This window comes from Protopterus annectens, chromosome 6.part0 (genome assembly GCF_019279795.1).
Source record: "Protopterus annectens isolate FY-2018-M chromosome 6.part0, PAN1.0, whole genome shotgun sequence".
NCBI lineage: Eukaryota > Metazoa > Chordata > Ceratodontiformes > Protopteridae > Protopterus > Protopterus annectens.
Genome location: NC_056737.1, coordinates 1,930,225,879 through 1,930,240,386, shown reverse-complemented (window position 1 = coordinate 1,930,240,386; position 14,508 = coordinate 1,930,225,879). Strand labels below are relative to the sequence as shown.

Genomic DNA, 14,508 nt, shown 5'->3' with positions numbered 1-14,508 from the left:
GCTAAGGTCCCTAGGTTCTCCCACAGCTGATCCTGGGCATTACAGATCCTCTTCAGTGCCACTGACTACACTTCCCTCTGCCCTGATAGGTCCAGTTATTCAGGTGTTCCAGACTTTGCTCCAAGGCAAAGACTCTGCAGCTTCTCCTTTGAGCAAAAGTTATCCAAATTTCAACCCCAGCCAGCTTTGGCCCTTTCAGTGAGCTCTGCCAGGTCGTTGCTAGTCCTTCAGCCCCTCTGGATGGTAGGAAAATTTTATGGCAGCCTTTCAAAAGGCCTGGCTGGAGCTGGTCATCCCAGCCCCATCTGTTTTCTGTGTGGCCTTGCTTCGGAATCGGGGATCTCAAGGCTAACCATGGAGCTTGTGTAGCTTCTTTATTCACTAGCTGTGATCTTTTCCAAGATGCCAGCAACAGCAGCACTGGTGACATCTAAGCCTTCATTAGTACTGAGAGTCAGTAGGGCCCAAGGTTGTCTGTTCAGATGCATTCTTACCTAAATTGACGCCAACTTCAGCCCCTCCCATGGGTGCTATCTTATTGTTGATGCAATCTGTATTCAACACCTTGATTCAGAAGGCCCTACTTATCAACCTCGACCCTGAATCTAGTGCTGAGGAATTTTGTGGTGGTGGTCTCAGCATCATCGTTGGTGCCTTCATGAAACACAGCCTCAACACAGATGTTGACTTTCTCTACTCAGACTGTCTAGGTAGCAGAGGTGGCACCAGGGAGAATCTTTAAGCTTCCTGCAATGGAACAAGCACATACCATGACTGCTCTGTCCCTTTACACCAGCCATCACGGTTAGCCGTGAATCATCATTTTTCTTCCCAGCAGGACTTGTGATTGTAACATCCCTTGAGGTCCGGACTATTTTGGAAGTAGTCCTTTTCAGAGCACTTGGACAGTTCCCTTCCAGTGTGCCATTGAAGAAGACATGGAAGAGGAAACTCCTGGATTCTCCTTCATATTACCCTACCCAGGAAACTCCTGGGTTCTTCTTCACATTACCCTACCCAGGAATTGAAGTGATAAAGTGGGGGTGGATTGAATCCTGGCCTATCAACTCCCACCTCCCTAGTGGAAGAGACCCTTCGAGTCATTCAGTGCTTGGGTATTACCACCTCCTGACAAGATGATGGAATTTGTTTCCCAATGCTCTTTTAAAGACCTAGATGTAGCTGAACCCACAGCCTGAAAACCAGACAAGATTTTCAGGACTCCCAAGGACCAGTCCCGCTAGAGTAATAGACCTATGCTGGACTCTTACTGTTTTGGCTACCACTAAAACAATGACCCCTTGAGAATGTCCAGACTTACCCATTCACCTTGACAATGAGTCCAGAGTTACGGATAGATTAGGAAAGGAAGTGTATGCCTCAAGTACCTTTTCTACCAGAGTAGTTGATTATTTGGTGAACATAATCAGACTGTAAAAGGAGTGAGCTGACATAACTCTATAGACCAACAGAAAGTTTCCATCTGGAGATATCCATAAACAGTTGGAGTCACAGCTGGCAATTATAAACACTGTAGTCACACTCTTCATGCACCTGTTATATAATTCTGCTGATGGAACAGCAAAAGCAGCAAGGTTGTGTATAACATCATGATGTGACAGGACTGGCAGGGGCTAGCTGTGTGAATCACTTCAGGATGACCTTTGCTAGTGTCATCCTTTGACAGTTCCATATAGTTTGGACCGAAAGTAGAAGGTCAAGTGCTACAAAGTGAGCAAGAAGGCAGGATGCTGCTGGGGTTAGGTTCTTAAATCATCCGAGATCCTTTTGTTAGGAAACAAAAAAGGTGCAAAGAGCATATTTCAGGAAATCTCAACAACCGCAGTGTGAGCAAAATAAAGGTCCAGGCAGACACAGTGGATTCTCCACAGTCTCCACTATGAGGGGTGGTCTGCAAAATAAGAAATTCCACAGCCATTTCCTTGGAAGTAAGAAACTGATCCATGAATTGCTTCTCAACTGTCCCTGTGCAGGCAGTCTGTAGTTTGATTTCAGTGCTTCCAAAAGGATCTGGCTTTAATACAGTACAAATGTATCAAGGAAATTATATCCAGAAGCTACTCGATACCCTTTTCAGAAATGTGGTCAACGCCATTTCTAACTCTCCCAGACTTCCTAGCTCATGAACAGGAGGCAGCAGTACAAGAAATAGACAACCTGCTACAAAAAAATGGGGGGGGGGTCAATCCTTGAGGTGCCATCAGACTAGAAAATACTGTGGTCTTACTCTAGTTTCTTGGTTCCAAAGAAGAGGATTTCAGGCCCAAGTTTGACTTCAGTCACTTAATGCAGTTTTAGAAAACTGCATTTTGAATGTTCACAGTACACTCCATCTTTTCTTGCCTTCAGAAAGGAGACTTGATGTGCTGTTTAGATCTCCAGAATGCCTGCCATCATCTGTAGATTGCCAAAGATTCAGGAGATTACTGTACTTAGGAGTGGGACCTCATTCTTACCATTTCATGGCCCTGCCTGTTGGACTCCCTATACCCAGATTACCCTCCCAAGGTGGTTCAGCATCACAAAACATTCTATGTAAAAATTATAAAGACAGCTGGTTGAAGTTTACAGTGTGGGTGAAGCAGCAAAAACTGGACTTAGTCACTGGTCCTGTTTCCTTAGTTCTCTGCTTCTTGTCAGGTTTATTGGATCAAGACTCCAGTTATTCTTCAATAAAGCTTCATCTGGCTGGCATTTTGCATACCATCTAGGCTTTAACAAATCATTTCTGGCTTTTTGTTTATTTGTAAAGCATTTGTAAGAGGCATCATTTTGTCCAGACCCCCCCCCCCCCCATACAAGGATATTGTTCCTTAGTTTGGACTTTCGTTTCATCTTGGGGAAACTGACATCTTCAAACCTGTGGCCAACGCCAAACTTAAACTTCCCTTTTGGACAACCCTATTTTTAGTAGCTGGTACTTTGGCTAAATCTCCAAATTATGTGCTTTCTTCAGTGCGCCATGTATTTGCCATCAGACTAGAAATGTCCAACGTAACATGAAATCTCAACCTAAGCCAGTCTTCGTGTTCTTCCCTCTGTATTTTATAATGAGAGAGTTCATATTGTTTAGACATTCAGCAACAACTTTATTTCTATCTAGGCCACATAAAGAATATATGGTTAGATAATTATCTGTCTCTCCTTTTCCCTCAACAGAGTAGGTAAGATGCTAAGTAATGCAAGATGAATATAATTTCAGGATCTAGGGCAAACTGTGGCATTTTAGTCTGAGACTACCCATCCTGTTTTGCTGGGCACTCAGTCCAACAGCTGCAGTATGCAGACTAGATTAGTAGATGCAGAAGTTTTGTACTTGCCATAAGGCTAGATCTACTTGATTTGTTGTCCATACACTGTAATACACCTTGTCCACCTAAGAAATTGTCACCTGTGCAGCAGCTTGGAGGTTAGCCAGCAGCATCTTCTGAAAAAGCAAAGTGTTTCCTTCCTTGAATATTTTATAACGGTTAAACTTGATCAGGAAGAGGAATTCAGTGCATCCTGAGAGGAGATGGAGCTTGCAAAAGATCGTAAACTTACTTTGAAAGGGGTGCCTGTGGCAACCAGTCCACCTTTTACAGTGTACAGACAATGGACCAACCAGATGCTAGATAATAATTTGAGGGGTCTCATGCATGCAGCTCCTAAATGCTTTAAGCCCTTGCATGGGTCCCCCCTCAAATTATTTGTGGTATGATCCCAGTTATTCTCATTAGGAGTAATTTATAATTATCAACCATAGATTGGCCAAGGCCAATCTCTAACCAAATGGGATAAGTTAATTTGAGCACAAAAAGGGAAACTGGCTAAGCTTAAAATGGCCTGCAGTGTGCTCAGAGTTTTTTATTAGGATTAATAAAGGCCCTCCACCCCAAAAAAATGGATGCTGTTAAGCAGACAAAACTTGTTTCAGACACTTGGAGATGAGCATCACAAAACAATAAATTCATTGTGTAAATATTCACAACATTGCATTCAGACCTCTCCACTGCCCTGTTCTGGAGGGAATGTTCCTATTTTCCGGCCTAATTTTACACCTACACAGGATGTACATATTTTTTGGAGGTATGTTCCTATTTTCAGGCTTGATTTACCCTTGTACACAGTTTTCTGATTTTTTCCTCATCTCAAGGGATATTTGAAGCTGTTTAGTACAAACCACAATGTGTGACCAACATATTAGTGGCACCAGCAGTAAGATGATGTACCTTATATTTCCCGTTTTCAGAAGCAAAAGCAAATTTCCATGTGTGGAGGAATTTTGAAATACAGTTCTTTAAGGTCAACAGATTTTAAACAGTCTCTTTGGCAGTGTGTTTATATTTTCCATAATTTTTGTCACTTTTTAAATGTGCTTTTGAGTATTAGTCCACATTCCATTGGATGCAGGAAGAGCTATGTGCTAGTTGGTGTTCAAATGTTATGCTAATTAGATTCCCAGATTTTTAGCTATATGTATAGAATTCTCTGAGAGGTGTGGTTGCATTTGACGACAAATTTTCAGCAGAAGGCTTTACAGAAAGTTTCACCTCTTCTAATGAAAGCACTAAACTGTGAAGATGGCACCTACATTAAAAAGTGGGCATTTTTTTTCAAGTAACTTTTTAATGTATATTTTGTCACATAAAATACAAGTAGTGAGATAAACAAGATGCAACTGTTGTACAGTTGAATGTTACAGAATGTTTAACACGAGGAAGTTATTCAGTAGATAATACACACTTTGCTAAATAGCATTCGAAATAGCTAGGAATACAGTATTGGATAAACACAAGGAAATGGTTATACATTAGTCATGGTAATATTTTAACATTTCACTTGTACAGTATGGTGATGCGAGGATATTTAGAAGAATAACACCAACCTACACAAAGAAATCAGTCTACTCTACTAAACCTTGTATACATATTTACAAAAAAAGTTGCCTTAGATAATGCTGTTACTACTCTCAATAAAGAAATGTTTACTATCTTTGTTTTATTAGCATTTGTCTTGCAATTTATGATAATATATCAATTAATGTTTTGCATTCTGATGATATATTTGGTTCTTCTGACTTTTTATATAAAGCTTCTTAGCCAATATATGTTTTTGGCCATGCTTTTGTATTCTGACCAGGTTAGTCTTGATCTGTCTGTCCAGTTCTTTGCTATGTAAGATTTTAATAGGGTGCATAGTGTTATTATGTGTTAAAGAAATTATTATTCTTGCTTTTGAATATATGCAGTATTTCTGTCTCCCATGACAAAGTGAATTTTGAATAGCCTGATTTCTATAAGAGTAATCTTAGTGAGCTCTAGAGTTTATAAACTGTTTTACAGCTCCAGAAGATGTGGAGGATATCTGCCTCTTTATTAGGACAGAAGGGACAGTAAGGTGACTTAGATGGATTGAATTTGTTTAGGTGTACAGGCGTGTGGTATGCATTAAAAGTCATGATCTGGGTATATATTAATTTTTATATGGCGTCAGTTTCATAGTATTTCTAATAGCTGATTCCTTCTGATTGTCTGTTATGGTGTTACCTTTCCTTCCCAAAACTTTAAGAAAAGTATTGTATTTTGATATTTAATTTTTGCTATTAATTTATATGTATTTGAGAGCTTTTTCTTTTTATTTAAGAGCAATTTTTGAATTTGTTGTGCTAATTTGACATCTTGCTCAATTACATTGATATCTTTGGTTATTATACTTGAGTATAGGATTTGTTTAATTATCACTTTCTAATTATTGTTTGCTCTAAGTAGGTTTATTATATTTTCCATTGAGAGGTTTTGTATTTGGTAGAAGTCCCATACTGTATATTTTTTTATTAATGGGTATTTATCTAGGTTTACCATGGAGTTTGCTAATTTTATATCTGGGTTGTTATGTATTGGTTGTAGCAGAGTAATTGTGTCTTTAAGATTTATTGATATCAGTAATTTCTTGAAAATTTCACAGGTATTAAGATTGGGTGAATTTTTGTTGTCTTAAGGATATCTTGATTTAAGAAGGGAATCGTTTTGGGGTTAACTTGTGATGATGTAATATTTTGGTGAAATAATTTAATCCATAGTGGATACCATTCGTTGCCAATTGAGTCATGGTTTGCTTATTTGCATGATGCGATTAGCATTATTTTCGTAGTACAGTTGAAAATCAGGAAGGTTGAGACCTCCTTTTTCCTTTGATAGTATTAGTTTATTATAGCTAATTCTTGTACTTTTTAGGTACCATATGAATTTTGCTAATCGACCTTTCATCTTGTTGAAGAAGGTAGCTGGAATTTTCGTGAAGATGGCATTCAAATGATCTAAAATTTTAAGCAGTATATTCATTTTGACTATTGAAGCTTTTGATAAGGTAGATAGTTTAAGCGTTTCTCATTTGTTAGTCTTACGTATTGTATTGGACCAGGTTTTAACTATATTATTGAACACATCTGATTGTGTATGGTTAAAGGTTATGCCTCAATATTTCAGCGTATGTTGCACTTAAAGAATTTTATTTTCTGGAGACAAATGTTAATGTCCCGGGGGTTAATTGGGCATACAATTGACTTCTTCGGATTAATTTCACAGTTAGATACTAGGGAAAACTTTTCTATAGAAGACGATAGGATTTTAAGTCAGAATTGAGATATTGAAAGTAGATATTGAGATTGTCTGCAAAGGCTGTGTATTTTAATTGTGTTTTAGATATCGAAATAAGGTGATATGTTCTCTGAGTGATTTGTAGTAATGATACTTCTATATAGAAATTAAACAGGATTGGTGAGAGTGGGCATCCCTGTCTGGTGCCATTTGTGAAGGCTGCCAGCCTAGCCAGATAGAATTTTATAGATAATTCTGTTATTTGTAAATGTTAATGTAAGCCACAGGCTTGTTGTCTTAAATGGAAAAAAATGCTGTTACATGTGGAACTGGAAAATAATGTAAAAACAGTGCACTCTACTGACCCAGGTAAAGTTGTGACCCTTTGATGTAAACACAGCTCCAGCCAGTCTAGATGAAGGAATTCTTGCTATTGTTTTTAAGGACAGAGTTAATGGTCAGAATTTGCATGCATAGATGTCCTTAATGGCTTTGCTTCCTGACCTGGTGTGAGCTTACTAAAGAATGTAGTCTGTTAGCCTGGGAACCCAGGGAAGTGTGAAGAATGATGTTATGTGAACCAAGAATGTCATTTTAAAAACGGAGAGAATCAGAGAGCATTAAGCATTTTTGTCTTGACCATCCAACTCAGCACTGCTTTTGCTCTGTATGTAAGTTTATTTTAGATTTGTGTTTTCTCTTAGAAATGGCTACAAACTAGAAAGATTAGACTGTGTTTTTCTGTGATGTCAGAACTGTACTACTAAAGTATTTCTCTGTGATCTCTGAACTCTTGACTAACTATGTATTAAAAAGTATTGTCTCGTGTTTTTAATTTATAAAATATTTTAAACCCTTTTAACTGTGGCTGTTTTGTGTAGAGATAATTTAAGCTGTAGAGTACATTGCATGTATATAGTGATCCTGTACCAAGTCACTCTAATAAGCCTTGACTGTTTAGTCACACATACCAATTGGATAATAATATTGCACAGTAGTAATTGGACATTCTTTTAAGGACCTTTGAGTAGCTGATAAATATTAATCTGGGGGGAAAAAGGGGCACAGCTGGAGAACCTGTGCCAGCCTTTCCCAGGAGTGCCTGTGTGGTTGTATAAACTCTTCCCAAAGTGTGTGTGTGTGTCGGCCAGCTGCTTAGGCAGGGACACGCACTGGTTGGACAGAGGGTGCTGGAGGTTTTAGCTTGCCCACTAGGCTGAGATCTGGACCCTATAGCTGTGCCAGTGAAGAGTCTTATTGGGGACCTGGAGAGCAATGGAGCAACCAGCCCCGGACTGACTGTGATCTCTGTGTGCTCTTAAGAGAAATTGCACTTTATTGTGTGTATTTATTATCCTTTCCTCCTATACGAGATGTCCCTCACTAGTGTTAGTGGTAAGGGTTGAGGCTCTTAGATTGCTAGGCCAGGGCACGGGCGTCGCATATTAATTGTTTGGCAGCAGTGGGATATCCACATCACATATTAATTGGTGGCAAATACTAATTGGCTTGTAGTGGTGTGGGTAGAGTGAATTCCTGTAGCTTGTGTACAGTGAGCTTTGAAGGTGTTTTGTACTCTAAATCAGCCACGCAGTGAATACTCAGAGTTCAGATCACAGATTTATTTCTCTTGTTAGCTTAGTCAGGGTGAGCAGGCAGCATGTCAGCAGAGGAGTATGGAAAGCTGACAAGGAGCCAGCTGGCTGAGATGTGCCAGGCTAGGGGACTGGTGCATGGAAACCTGACTAAGGCAGACCTGATTGCAGCTTTGGTTACAGCTGCATCAGAAAACAGCAACCAGGAGGACAGTGAGACTGGCAGTGGAGCTATAATACCCTCGGAGATTGGACAGCTCAACCTTTCTGCAGAGGACTTAAAAATCCATCTGGAGCTAAAGAGACTTGAGTTGGAGGCCAGACGTTTAGAGACAGAAGCAGCTAAGAGACTGAGGAGTCTACAGGCTGAGGAAAATGAGAAACTGCTACACCTGGAAGCCGAGGAAAAGGAACAGCAGAAGAAGCATGAGGGGGAAATGCTGACTCTTCGCCAGAGTCATGGAGGTAATGGGGAAGGGAGTAATTGGACCCCAGAAGCACAAAAGGTCAGTAAATTTCTTCTGCAGTTATAAGAGGGGGATAATTTTGATAGCTTCATTCATATGTTTGAGAGGGTATGCAAACAATATAGTGTTGACCAAATGCTCTATGTACAGTTCCTGACCCCCTTACTCCATGGTAAAGCTGTAACTGTTTTGTCAAAAATATCTGATGTTACATGTTTTGATTATACTGCTGTTAAAAAATTACTTGTTAGACTTGTTTAAGGTAATACCTGAAAGCATATAGGAAAAAGTTTTGTGAGCATAGATGCAAGGCAGATGAAAGTTTGTGTGAATATGTTGCTGAACTGAGCACTTATTTCCATAGGTGGGTGAGTGGATGTCAGGTCACAACTTTTGAAGGGCTGGCAGACATTTTGGTGAGGGAACAAGCCCTTAGCACTTTGCCTGAGGACAATGAAGATCTGGTTAGCTGATGGACAATGTGCTACTCCAAATGAATTGGGGGAAAAGGAAGACCTATACCTGGCAAGCAGGGCAGGCCTGCATAGGAAAGGGACCCCCAGTATTACTCATGGGTCTAAAGGAACCCATGGTGGGCAGCACAGACTGCCCCAACAGAATCTGCCAGTAGCAGGGGAAGCCACTAGTCCAGGTAAACGTCCAGGAGCTAGGGTTAAATGTTTTGAATGCAACCAGTGGGGCCATGTGGCATACAGGTGTCCACGGAGGCAAGGTGGGGAACAAAAAGTGAGAGAGCCAGCAAGTGGGGAAGACAAAATGCCAATAGTAGGTTGTCTTGGGACAACAAGCGTATCAAACTATACCACCAGAGGTTATATCCTACTGTAGTGAATGGCAAAGAGGCCATTGCCATGAGAGAAGACAGCCTCTGATATAACCTTGTAAAACCTGCAATGGTTTCAGAGGAGCACTACTTGCCTGGGCAGTCTACTCCATTCAGGGCTCTGAGGGATCCTATTCCATGTACCTTTGTCTAGGGTTCACCTTGACTGGGAGGGTGGAAAAAGAAGCCAGCAAGTAGGTGTGTTTAAGGATATACCTACAAATGTCCTGAAAGGGAATGATTTTGATAGTGCAGTACCCTGTGCTTGTGTAGTTACACACATTCAGGCTTGGAGACAAGCAGGCAAGTCTGGTAGCCTGGCGGAGACCCAGACAGACTGCATACTTGCAGCCAGGATGGGTGAGGTGGTTACTTCAGGGTGGGATCTACCCTGTAGCATTAAGACTGAAGGTGAGCCACAGCTGCTTGGGAGTACTTTTGGTCCCATGGACAGAGTTACTGCAAAGGTTGAGGTGAGTAGTAGTACCAAGGCTGACAGTGAGGCACCACTGTCAGAGGATGCCAGACTTCCTGTGTAAGGGGAGATGGGAATGGTTACAAGGAGAGAGTTGAGACAGGCTAAGCTCTCAGAACCTACATTGCAAGGCCTGAGGCAGGTAGCTAGGGAGGCACCTGATTCACAAGGAAAGAGTGAATCTGTATACTGGGACAAAGGGTTACTATACAGAGAGTGGACCCCTGAGGGAGGGCTAGAAGGTGAGAGAGTACAGCAGTTGGTAGTGCCTAGAGCCTACCGTCTAACACTTCTAGCCATAGCCCATGATATTCCCTTTGCAGGTCATATGGGCATAAAACGTACAAGAGAGGCATATTATGCAGAACTTCTATTGGCCTAGAATTTCCAGAGATGTAGCAGGGTACTGCAGGGCCTGTGAGCAGTGCCAAATGGTAGGCAAGGCAGGAGACCAGGTGAGAGCTCCTCTGATGCCTTTGCCTGTGATTGAGGAGCCATTTCAGAGGGTGGTTATAGATATTGTGGGTCCTCTGAGTACCCCACGTTCCACAGGGAAGAAGTATATCCTAGTGGTAATGGATTATGCTACACGATACCCTGAGGCAGTGGCTTTGTCCTCCATTGAGGTAGAGAAGGTGGCAAATGCTTTGTTAGAGATTTTCAGCAGGGTAGATTTCCCAAAAGAAATACTGACGGACAGAGGTGCCAATTTCATGTCAGACCTGCTGGCTTGTCTGTGGAAGTCCTGTGGGGTGACACACATGAAGACTACCCCCTACCATCCCCATACTAATGGTCTTGTTGAGGGGTTACACTCTACAATCAAGTCCATGCTACGGGCATTTGCAGATCAGTTTAAGAGGGAGTGCGACAAATATGTGCCCCATCTGTTTGCTTACGGAGATGTTCCCCAGGAATCCACAGATTTTTCACCCTTTGAGTTGCTGTATGGGCATAGAGTGGGAAGGTGAGTGCGAGTCTCACAAGTAGTCTGTTGTGGCATATGTCCTAAACCTCAGGACAAGGCTCCGGGAACAGAAAGAGGTGATATGACAGGAATGCTCTAGCTAGCAAGTATGCTGTGGGGCAGCAGGTAATGGTTCTCATTCCTGTCGACACGACAAGCTGCAAGCAGCTTGGGGAGGGGACCCTACAAGGTGGTAAGAAAGTTAAGTGATAACTGCATAGTGGATGGCAGGGATGCAGATTGTACCATGTTAACATGAAACCTTACCATGGTAGGGAGGCCCTTATGCTAAGCATTTGCAGTGGATTGCAGGAGGAGTCTGAGGGAGATCTGGGGACTGATCTCCTCAGTGAGGCTCGGGCTGACACCTCAGTGGAAGGGGTAGCAATGTCCCAGCAGCTATCCCCTACCCAGGTTCGAGAAATCTGAGCAGTTTGCAGGAATTTGGGGATATGTTCACTGGGAAACCAAGGTGCACCCAACTGGGGCAGCACCAGGTGGATATAGGACTCCAAAGGCCTATTAGGTAGGCCCCTTATGGGAGTCCCTGAGAGAGTTAAACAAACTCTGAGGGAGGAGGTACAGGAGATGTTGGAGCTAGAGGTGATTTAAGAGTCCAACAGTCCCTGGTCCTCCCCAGCGGTGCTGGTGACAAAGAAGGATGGCAGCACCAGGTTCTGTGTGGACTGCAGAAAATTAAATAGTCACACAGAGTCCGATGCTTACCCCATGCCTAGAACAGAGGTGGCCCTAGAACAGCTGGGTGGGGCTAAGTATCTTACAACCATTGGTCTTACCAAGGGTTACTGGTGGGTACCCTTCACTCCTCACAGAAAAACATAGTCTAATCTTTCTAGTTTCTAGCTATTTCTAAGAGAAAACACAAGTCTAAGATAAACTTACATATAGAGCAAAGGCAGTGCTGAGTTGGATGGTCAAGACAAAAATGCTTAGTGCTGTCTGATTCTCCCTGTTTTTAAAAAATCACTTTCATGGTTTACATTACATCATTCTTCACACTTCCCTGGGTTCCCAGGCTAACTGGCTACATTCTTTAGTAAGCTCACACCAGGTCAGGAAGCAAAGCCATTAAGGACATCTAGGCATGCAAATTCTGGCCATTAACTCTGTCCTTAAAACAATAGCAAAAATTCCTTCATCTAGACTGGCCGAATCCGCACCGTGTTTACATCAAAGGGTCACAACATGCTTTACTTGGTCAGTAGAGTGCACTGTCACATTGTTTTCCAGTTCCACGTGTAACTGCACTTTTTTTTCCATTTAAGACGACAAGCCTGTGGCTTACATTAATATTTACAAATGACAGAATTATCTATAAAATTCTATCTGGCTAGGCTGGCAGCCTTCACACCATTAAGAATTTATGTTGCGCTAGATGTTTTCTTATTAATATACAGAGTTGTAGTTGCTTTACTGTATAAAGTTTTGATCATATTTCTATGTATTCTTTAGGTATCCAAATTGAGAGACTACAAAGAGGAGACATTTTTGATTGACTCTGTCAAAGGCTTTTGTTGCATCAACTGATGAAGCATATTTAGGGGATTTATCCTTGGCACTTAAGTGGGATAAGGCATCAGTGGTTAGAGTGCTGTCCCGTACCTGTCACTGACTCATAAAGCCTAGTTGTTTAGGTGCAATTAAAGCTGAGGCTAATTTTTGCATCCTCTGTGCCAAAATTGTTGAAAATATATTTGTCTATATTTATCAAAGCTATAGGTCTGTAGTTCGAATTTGTGGAATCTGTATTTGGTTTTTATGCAGGTTTGGTTTTGGAATTGTTCAAATAAAGGTCTGATACCCAACTTCAGTTATATAATTTCATAGCTTTAAAAGTGCTGGGGTTAATTGTTGCTTAAATGTTTATAGAATTCTGCCACGTATCCATCAGGACCAGGAGCTTTCCTAGATTTTAACTTCTCAATCGCTTTATTTCCTCTTCTGTCAGTGGACTTTTAAGACTAAATATATTGTGAGTCATTGATCTGAGGGAAGTCTGTTATCCACAAAGATTTGGAAAAGGTTGTCAATATGATCTTGTGGACCATATATGGATTGAAATATTTATTCAAAAACCCGTATTATTTCATTGTGTAAGTTATGAATTTTGTCTTTATATTTTTTCTTGTATTTTACATGCAAGGTTCCTTACATTGATAAGTCTCGCTAGCATTTTGGAAGGGATCTGAGCCCATTCTGCATAATTATATAGCATCCTTAGTTCTGTAAATGTATACTGTTGCGTTAGGATCGAATTTGTTTTTGTAGACTTGCCATTTCTTTCTGAAGAGTGGGAGTATGGTTTCTTTGTAATTCTATTTAGATTTGTTTTAGCTTGCCCTCTGTTAGTTATTTTTTCACTTTTTTGCTTTTTGTAGAATGATGCTTTTTGGATGAAGATACCCCTAGTCGTGCCATTAAAGGCTGCCCATTGAATATCCAGAGGAGTATCATTTTTTACAAGGTTTTCTTTTAAATGAATGAAAGACTTTATAATCTCTTGTTCCACTTATTTAATTTTCAGCATGTTTGAGATTAAAGTCCAGTTTGAGGCATTGTGGGTAGTATATCTCTCTATTTTGTGTTATTGTTAATTTTATTTTTGAGTGATCTGATAGGTTCTAGATTATATTGTACTTTATAAAGAGTAAAGCTTTGAGAAATTAGAAATATGTCAATTATAGACAAGGTTTTATGGTATGGGGAGAAATGTGTATCTGCTACTTAGACTGTGTTAAGTTCAAAGGGATCTATTAAGTTGAAGTCATCAATTAGTTCTGATAAAAAGGTTGTGGCATGAGGAGACTGAGTGTTAAGTGGGCATTTTTAAGTTGTAGACCAGTTCTTTTTTACTGTACAGTTTTTTTATGTGAGTGTTAGTGTCCTTAATGTTCTTTTTAAGTTAACAGTTCTGTGGCATTTGAGAAGTGGAGACAGTGTTAAGGATGAAGACTTTTTCAGATTGGTTTAGTTTCCGGGATTAATTTCAGTTTGTACTAAGAAATGTTCCTAAAGTAACTCATCAAAAATGCGTTGTACATTTCCTGCTGTATCATGCACGAGCAACCTTCAACCAGTTAACTTTACAAGGCCTTCTCTAATGCAGCAAGTTAAGTCACAATGAACATAAAGCATTCATAGCCTACTCTCTTTGTCGAGACCCAAAATGTTTGAAGTTTTGTGGGAAGATGTCTAGAAGTAAAATGGCACACATTAAGAAATTGTTTCCTTCGAATAAAGAACATTAAGAAGTTTACTTCTTGTCTTCCAACTCTGTTATGATTTTAATGTTCATTTTTGTTTATAGTGTTGATTATGCTGTTTTTGCGTTTTTCATTTTAAACAATATTGCAAAGTTGTCTGGGTAGTTATGGAGAAAACTGAGGAGTCTTTATTAACCTATAAATGTGTCACTAAACAGTACCTTGCTTAACAAATTTTATTCTTTTTGGCTTTAGTGAAGTAATAACACTCCTCCCTTTTCCCAAATACATATGCGCGTGCACGCACACACTCAGGATCATAATGCTCATGCTTCTC

The 14,508-nt window shown here is 40.5% G+C and overlaps 1 protein-coding gene across 1 annotated transcript in view; it reads left to right on the top strand.

Annotated features, from left to right (window-relative positions):
* Positions 1-14,508, top strand: part of USP37 (ubiquitin specific peptidase 37) — a gene marked incomplete in the record, with an annotated part of 1,580,672 nt that overhangs the window by 991,296 nt on the left and 574,868 nt on the right.